Genomic DNA, 9,634 nt, shown 5'->3' with positions numbered 1-9,634 from the left:
AAAGGAAGTTCTATTGAGTCGGGTATTGAGCCCCCTTTCATTTCTGATATTATTTATTTGAATCTTCTCTTTTTGTCTCTTTCAATCTAGCTGTATTAGTTAGGGTTCTCTAGAGAAACAGAATCAACAGGGAACACTTGCAAATATAAAATTTATGAAAGTGTCTCACGTGACCGTAGGAATGCAGAGTCCAAAATCCACAGGGCAGGCTGCGAAGCTGATGACTCCAATGGATGGCCTGGATGAACTCCACAGGAGAGGCTCACCAGCCAAAGCAGGAATGCAACCTGTCTCCTCTGAGTCCTCATTAAAAGGCTTCCCATGATTGGATTTAGTATCACTAATTGCAGAAGACCTCCCCTTTGGCTGATTACAAATGGAATCAGCTGTGGATGTAGCTGACGTGATCATGACCTAATCCTATGAAATGTCCTCATTGCAACAGACAGGCCAGCGCTTGCCCAATCAGATGAACAGGTACCACAACTTGGCCAAGTTGACACCTGTCCCTAACCATGACACTAGCTATGGGTTTTTTCAATTTTATTGATCTTCTCAAAAAACTAACTTTTGTTTTTTCTTATTCATCCTGTTTTGTGTGTGTTCTCAATTTCATTTCTTTCCGCTCTTATATTTGTTATTTCTTTCTTCTGCTTCCCTTGGGATTAGTTTGCTGTTCTTTTTCTAGCTTCTCCAGTGAGTAGTTAGGTCTTTGATTTTAACTCTTCTACTACTAGTTATTCTTCTCTTCCTTCTTCTCCTTCTTCTCTTCTTCTTCTTCCTTTTCCTCTTTCCCTCCCCTTTCCTTGCCCCTTCTGCTTCCCCTTCCCCTTCCCCTTCCTCTTCTTCTTCTTCTTCTTTTTTTGAAGATTAAACTAGTTTATTAAGTGCCTCCCCTCCCCAGCCTTGCAGTTTCTGGGCCATATTCATATCTCTGGGCTTGGTTCCTTGTCTATAAAACAGAATTGTTTTGTCTGCTTCACAAGGGTATTAAAGGATTAGTGAGCAAAAAATTTGTAAATTTAAATGCTATCATGAAAGCAGAAGTGAGGATAGCATAAGGAAGACAGCTTTCCTGGGAAAGATATTCCATAGGAAGAGAAATAAGACCAATTCATAGGAGCACTGAAAATGTAGCAGAAGAGAAAATCTTGATCTGGAAGGAGTGATTATAAATTCTTGAGCAGAGTATTGCATGACAAGCCTGGAAAGACCACTACTTTGGAATTCATTCTCAAGTAGAAGTATCCCTGTCAGGTAAACATGATAAATTGTTGGCAATTGTAAAAAGGGGCTGTACCAACAAATAATGAAGTCCTAAAGAACTACCAATAGAGCAAGTTAACAATATTTTAAATGCATGACAGCACTGAACTGTAGTTAGCTGTCTGCTACAGTAAAAGGCAGTAACCCAGGAGGTGAATATGCTTAACATGGAAGTGGTTACAAGTGGTTCCATGTTCTGTTACAATACTATTCTACTTCAATATGTGACAACCACATTAAAGCATATCTGGGGAGGAAAAACTGAATTAGATAATAAGTGAAATCATAAGGGTATAGTTGAAAGTACTTTATGTTCTTTTATTCCTCTGTCACTAACTTACTATGCAATCTAAAATTCTTACTTGGGTTGTTAATATTTTAAGTAAAAATAATTTCTGGCCTGCCAGTCTCTCAGATTTATTATAAAATGATAGATGTGTAAGACTTTTGGAAGCCAGAGTCAAAAGTCACTTTAAAATAAAATTTCCTTTGGAACATGTAAAATCAAGATCTGACATTTATCAATATAACACTCTAAAGCAGGGGTTCTTAAATTTTTCAATCTCTAGTCTCCTTTATAATCTTAAAAAATTGAGACGCCAAAGAGTTTTCATGTTTGTTTGTTTCTTTGTATCTATCTATTTATCTATCTCTATCTTCTATTTATCATATTAGCAATTAAATTTGGAAGTATTTATAATTTATTCATTTATTTTAAATCATTATGATAGACCAATGCATGTTAATGTAAATATCATGTTCTTATTTAAAATAACTGTATTTTTCAGGAGAAAAAAAGCAGTTAAAAGAATAGCATTCATGACTGTCATAATAGATGACAGCCAAATTCTCATATCTGCTTCTAAATTCAACATGTAGAGATACCACATTTTGAGTAACCTCTGGAAAACCCCACTTACACTCATGGGAGAATGAGAATGAAATAATTTTAAACTTGCTGACACCCTGAAAGTGTCTCAAGATCCTCAGGGGTTCCCAGACTACGTCTGGAGAAACACTGACCTACAGTATTTCTATAGATGTCTGCTAAAACATTTGCTGGGAAAACTCTAGACAACTCAATGTCAGAAGTATACTTAGTGCTATTGCCACGAAGAATTAGTATATTATGCCACTACTAATAAAACAAGATTAACAGAAAATATTTAGACCTAATTTCATATTTTGATATATTCTAAATGAAGTATACATATTTTTTTCAGTTTTATACAATCAAATTTTGAAAGTGATTCCTGCACTTTAAATTCAAATTCCCAAACCCGTCATGTATGAACAGAAACGTAATTCCTATAAATGAGGTAGCTGAACTTGGTGTGATTTTTGCTACTTTGTAAGATAAGGATTCACTCCCATCTTAGGCTCATAAAGTTATTCTTATCATTTCGTTTAGATCAGTAGTGATAGTTAAAAAGTTGTTACCAAGATGATTTTTTAAACATTTTTAATTGTAAAATATAACACATATACAAAGCAAAGAAAGAAAAAGCAATAATTTCAAGGCGCACTTCAACAAGTAGTTACAGAACAGATCCCCAACTTTGCCGTGGGCTAACATTTTATCATCTCGGATTTTTCCTTCTAGCTTCTCCAAAATACTGGAAGCTAGAAAGAATATTAATATTGTGGTTAAGCAGCCATATTTGTTAAATCCCATTTTCTGTGTTATACCTCCTCCTTCTCTTTTAATCCTTCTCTCAATCTACAGGGATCTTTAGGCAATGCCTATTTCGACTTTTTCATGTTGAGAAGGGGTGTTCACACTAAAGGATAGGGGGATGTAATTAATTGATAATCCTGGAAAGGCTGGTTCCTCTAAGTTTTGCAATTTATCTGACCTTGGAACCCTGTGGGAATTATATGTTCCAGGAAGGCAAACCTAGTGCATGAAACATTTATAGATCTCAGTTTCAGCTCTAAGTGTTCTTAAGAGTCAACCTGACTGATGTTGATTGGGGTTTAGCAAACCATGGCAATTAGCACTATCTAACTGAAGCTTGCATAAAAGCAGCCTCTAGAATACCTTCTTAACACCGTTTCATCTCTCTTGGCCACTGATGCCTCATTTTCTTACACTTCTTTTCCCCTTTTGGGTCAGGAAGCTGTTGTCCATCCCACAAAGCCAGGCCAAAACTCATCTCTGGGAGTCATGGCCCACGTTGTCAGGGAGATTTTCACCCCTGAATGGCTTGTACCATGTAGAGGGGACGGCAATGATTTTCCTTGCAGAGTAAGGCTTATAGAGAAAGAGGCGACATCTGAGCAACTCTAAGACTTTGTTATGTGTAATCTTAGCTTCTTTCTTATAAAAATAAGTTTCATAAGGGCAAGTCTCAAAATCAAGGGTTTGGCCTACTTTCTAGTAGGACTTCCCAGATGGAAGAGTTTAATAGTTTCATATATATGTTCCACACACACCCTCCCGCCTTCAGATCCTCAAGGGACTCTACCAATACTTTTTAATTATCAGCCTACCATAGTCTGAAATGTATTCTGGTATTATATTAAGCTGTAGAGAAACTATAAGACCTTGTTCCCATCATGGATTCCAGGTGTTTGGGTTGTTTAAGTGAGCTATCTAAAGAGGTTGATTTAGATTATGTGTTATGGAAAATTTAGGTTCTAGACATAATAAACCTCTCTGTCTTTGATCTCAGACAGTAGCTCAAAGTCTAGAGTATATACACATCATCTTTTACCCTGTATTCTAATTTACCTTAGACTCAGTCAGATTGGCTTTGTTTTAAACTCTAATTGAGGCCTGCCCAAGATGATTTTTATATTTAAAAAAAAAAAAAACTTTGAGATCATAGTTTGGAAATTGTTTGTTCACAAGTCATACCGTTTGGTCTTTTCATATCTCTGGGTTTCTTAATCCTCCTGTTCAGACACCTGTGTGTGTGTGTTGTGGCAACAATAATCAAGCACAGTGGGGTAAGAGATCTTTTCCTTAATCTTGTCTTTATTCAGGTGTGATGGAAATCGCTTTTTCCTGTTGATCAAAAATATTTTTCTGAGATAAGTCTTTGCCAGTACTAACACTCCTCCAGAGCCCCAGCTCTCTAGCTGAGTCATTGGTTTGAGAAAGTCATGGCTAAAGTCAGTAGTCTCCAGGGGCTTATATTCACTCTGATTAGCTGCCTTTGGTTGCTTCAGGGCTTTAGACTCTTTTAGAAATCTCTACTCCATATTCAGTAGAATTTGTAGAAGTCATTTAGCTGCTTAACCCTTCCAAGTGGCCTTTAGTCCTCTCTCTACTCACCATTTTCCATTATTTTCTTTTCTGAAAGGAAAAGCTCACTTTGCTCCCCACTGGTTTAGGTAATACTGTGAGACAGCTACTGTGAGTATGCTGTGGGTGCACACAACTCTAATGATCATCCATCCTTACCTTTCTCTAATTATTTTAGTCTCCAGGTTGCTAAAACAGATACCATACAGTGAATTGGCTTAAACAGTGGGAATCGATCAGCTCACGGTTTTAAGGCTAGAAGAAGTAAAAAAAAATCTAGGCATCAGCAAATCTGTGCTTTCTCCCTGAAGACTATTGCATTCTAAAGCTGGCTGCTGGTCATCTTTGGTGCTTGGCTTTACTGTCACATGGCAAATCACACGGTGACATCTTCTCCTTTCTTTTTTGGGTTGACTTCCATCTTCTGGCTGCTCCTCATGTCTTCTCTTTCACGTCCAATTTCCTTGCTTAGAAGAACTTCAGCCATATATTTACTAGCCTCATAATGCCACCCTCATTCAGTTTGGGCACACTTTAACTAATAGCATCCTCAAAGTTCCTATTTACAAATGTGTTTACATACATAGGATCAGGGGTTAGGACCCAAACATGCTTTTTGTTGGTACATGATTTAATCGCCAATGCCAGTCAGAGAAGCTTTTTATGAAGTCCAACTGAAACATGGCCCCACATCCCCAAAGCAACAATCACATCTCCTTGAAGCCTGAAGAGGTCTGAAAGCTACTTTAAATCAAATGTTAACCCACCAATCGTTATCCTTTCTAGATATTTTACAATGTGCACGGATTACTTTTGGAATAATGGTAAAAAAAAAAAAAAAAAAAAAAGACAGGTTAAGTTAAAAATGTTAAATATAATTTAAGAAACTTTTAGTATGGAAAATTAGAGACATGTAGAATAGTAGGAATGAACCTCCATATACCTATCACCAAGCTTTAACATGGCCATTTTTTGTTTGCCCTATTCTCCAATCCACTTACTACCTCTACTGTTCTCCATTCCCACTGGACTATCCAAAGCATCATATTCTTCCATAACCCAAATGATTAAAGGATTTTTAATCATTTATTTTGAAATTTGGAAGCATGATCTTGCCTGTTGTTCTAACTGATTGGTTCTAAGGAAAATGTGATTTAGCTAAAATATGTTGCATTTTAGGCAAGTTGCATAACTGGCCATCAACCTATATGTTATGATTTCTTCTGAAAGTAAAAGTAAATTTTTACATCTTTTTTTTTTTTTTTTTTTTTGCATGGGCAGGCACCAGGAATCAAACCCAGGTCTCTGGCTAATTTACACATCTATTTATACTGATGTTTATGAATTCACATCCTGAATTCTGGGTTTGAAGGTAACTGCAATTTTTTTCCCTGACATTTTAAGATCTATGAGCTGGAAGATGCATAGATTGGTTATAGTGAACAAATCAATGATGGCATCATCTTTAGAAAATTCTAGTTGGATCTTAGGGTAGTGTTTCCTGTGACTGCAAATATACTTGTAGCTAAGGCTCAAAAGGATAGGTCAGTTTAGGTAGCCACCAAAGGCTAATTTTTCTTACCCCTACTGCTTGATAAGTGCCACCCAGAACTAGCACACAAAGTGGTTTATTCATCAAATATTCACTCTTGCCCTCCCTTTTACAAAACCCCTGCCTGCTGTGGGGCGCAGATCTCTTCATGATTATTCCTGCATCTGGTGTTGTGTTTTTCCAGCTGGTGCACTGCTTCCCTGTAGGAGGCTTCTTGATGTTCACCGTTCCACCAGCCTTTCCTTTGCTCTCAGGGGGCCCATCCTATGACCCAATACTACAAGGGCAATCTCTTCTACCCCAAGTTGTGACTAAATGGATTGGTGTAAATGCTGTTTATGAATCACACAGCTTATCATAAAAATAGTATTATGACTGACTATAATTAAAATTTCATTTAAGTATGTGAATTTCACCACCTCTCTGCCTAGGTAGATCAGAATATGACTTTTGATCTATAAGTACTTGGTATTTCTCAAAGAAATAAAAAATGAATGTGCTGACATCCATGATATTTGGATACTTTCAAGACAGAAATGAAAAATTAATATCTAACACTTTCAAACACATTATTTTTGCACCTAAACTTAAACTGGTCTAAGGGTGCCTTTGTGGACTCTATTTAGAGAGTCAGACAATGTTCTTAAGGAGCATACTATTTAAAAAGGCCCCCTTTATCAGAATTAATTAGTCTTCTAGTGACCATCCTCACATTTCTGAGTCCCAGTCAGGCTGTCAGTGGTCCCACGCATGCCTTGATTTGGGAGTGTGTTCCTTGCCTCCTGGGGACTTCATGGCATTTGCCTTGTTTGTCCTCTGATGACTTTGTCTCTTAGCTCATGAATTGATTTTAGTGCTCAATTTTAGGTTTACTGACCCTGAATCATTTCTTTTGTTCACCTCTCTTTAGCCCTATGTTATGTTAGCCTGAGTTGAGAAAAGAGAAGGGGGAAAAACGGGTCTAAAAAAAAGGAATAGAGGTTGGTAAAAGAGAAATAAGAAAAGATGGTAAGAAAAAGAATATGAAGAAGCTACCATATATCTTTGCTTAAAACTCTAGTCATCTAATATGCAAACATTTTTAAAAAGTAGATTTCCAAAGCAGATACTACCCCTTTAAGTAGAAGATTCAGACCTTTGGTGAGAGGGTTACATAAGGATGTAAATCCCAGGAGGCAGGGATCATTAGGGACCATTTGGTGGCGGGCTAATCTCTGTAGGATAAAAGAAAAGAAGTAACTCCTAAATATTAGAGATAATATATATATAATATATATAAGAATGGATTTGCAAGGCTTGTCTTTAAGGGAGCAACCTTAAATAAGTTGGGTCCCAATTTATCTGGAGTAGTTTCATTGCTAAAGTCCAAAGGAGGGAACCAAACAATGATTTCCAATAGTTTAAAACTTTTTAAATGTCTTAATGCTGTAAATCTCTGTGTATAAAAGCAGAGTACTCCCATCAAGCACTCAAGCCAGGGGCTTGCCGAGCTGATCTATTTCCATAGATGAAGAAAACAGCAAAAGCATTGACTACTTAATTCTGTTTCATCCACACTCTTCCCAAATGGGGTCACCCATGCCCTGCCAAAGTTAAGTTCCTAGTTTCTGGTCCCATTCTTGGTGGACTTAACTCTGACTTGGCACAAATGCTCTCACCTGACTTTTTGTTGTTGATTTTTAATCTTAACCACCCCAACCAAGGAATGATGGTCAGAGAGAAAGGAATTACAGAATATGTCTTCTGCCTTCAACAAACTTAAAATCTCAATACAAAAAGATAATACTCTCCCATACCCACAACTAGAGACCTTGAAAAAAAAGCATGAAAAACCTTATAAACTGACAGTCCCTAGCTATCTCTAAGGCTCATACCTAATTAAAAGTTGTGCTTCAGTTTGTTTCCCTGTATATATCTATAAAAACCATACTTATGTATTGATTTCTAGCACCACTGCTTTTGAAAAATATTTGGGGGTTCATAGTTTCAGAATGCAAGTCATCATTGCAGAATGAAATCTGCTGTTGCTTACAATCTTTCCCCAATAACCCATAGTAATAGATGTAGGTAAACCATTGAAATAATAAGTAAATTTCACAGTCCACCCGGAGAATCGTGTTTATTCAACTCTCATGTTGATTACATTCTAGTAACAAAGCATGCTATCTATTGTCAGGTAGATATCACCTCTTCTATAGAGACTAATAACATACTCAAAAATAGTTCTAACCCATATCAAACTTTAAAATCTGTCCTATAACTACTTGTTAAGATGTACTTGGAAATTTATTGCCTTCTTGTATGTATGTCATATTTCATAATAAAAAAAGCAGTTAAAAAATAGTTCTAAGACTGGTAAACTATGCAAATTAAAGAATGATTATTTAGATGTAGCTCTTTCTCTTTTACTATATCTTTCACTTTCATAATAACTATCTTAAATGAAGTAGGCTTTATAATAATTTTATTCATTGGTAAAAGAGAAATTTAATCATTTTTACAATCTGTAGGATAATAAATTAACTCTCTTTAGTGGAAACATTTTGAAGCATTTGATCATCTATTCTAAGTCTAATAGTCTCTATCAATCATTATCTCCACTTAATCCTAATATTGCTCTCAATATTCTACAAGTCTGAGGTGTAGATTCCTTTTTGAGTCCTCTCTCGATGTTATCAGAACATGTGGAATTACTGTGTTCAAAAGGTGTTTATTTCTTGTCAAGATAATTCATTGGAGAAGGTTGGGTTTTTGTTTGTTTGTTTGTTTTTGGTATCACTCTAAAGAATAAAGTACCTATATTATACCTCCCTAAAACTTAAGATAAAATCTTTTTATTCTTTAACAGAGAAGTAAATCATTTAAGATCAAGAGATTTTCCCTTCTGGTTCACTCTCTATGAGTTATTATGCTTATATAGGCAAATTAGTGTGAGGGGGTGGGAAGGAGTTAGGTTCATTTTAGCTGACACTTTTCCCAGAGAAAATAAAATTTTGTTGATCATAGCAGTAGGTCTAATTCCTTTCTCACATGTTTATTTTTGAGGAACTCCCACAGACAGATCTTAACCATGGCTAGAAGTTTATTCTGCATGATTTATATGTATGAGAGGTAGGAGGCAGTCATGGTAGGGTAGGAGATGAATCCTGTTTTATACAAACATGTTAGAGAACCCTCAAGTACTCTAGGAAACATCTCACCAAAAAGTAAATTATTGATGAGTCTTTTCTAAGAACAGGTTTTGGTTGGCCAGGAATAGAGATACAATGAGAACACACACCGAGCCCCTAAAAGTGAGTTGGGAGAGGTTGGGAAAAGCATACCTACGTCCAGGGCCAGTTGTCTGTCCCTCTGTCCAACTGCCTAAGGGCAGACCACCCCAATGACTTCAAAAGGAATTTTAAATGAATATATGCATCTTTCTGAGTTCAAAACTATTGTCAATTTATAAAATTCTTATTCTTCATTTTAAAAAAACAGAACTTCTCAATTATCCCCATAATTCAGAGAACTGTCCCTGATACCTAGACAAAGATCCTATTTGTTTTTCATTTTCCACTTCATTC

Source organism: Tamandua tetradactyla, chromosome 3, assembly GCF_023851605.1.
Source record: "Tamandua tetradactyla isolate mTamTet1 chromosome 3, mTamTet1.pri, whole genome shotgun sequence".
NCBI lineage: Eukaryota > Metazoa > Chordata > Mammalia > Pilosa > Myrmecophagidae > Tamandua > Tamandua tetradactyla.
This window is presented reverse-complemented; position numbering follows the sequence as displayed.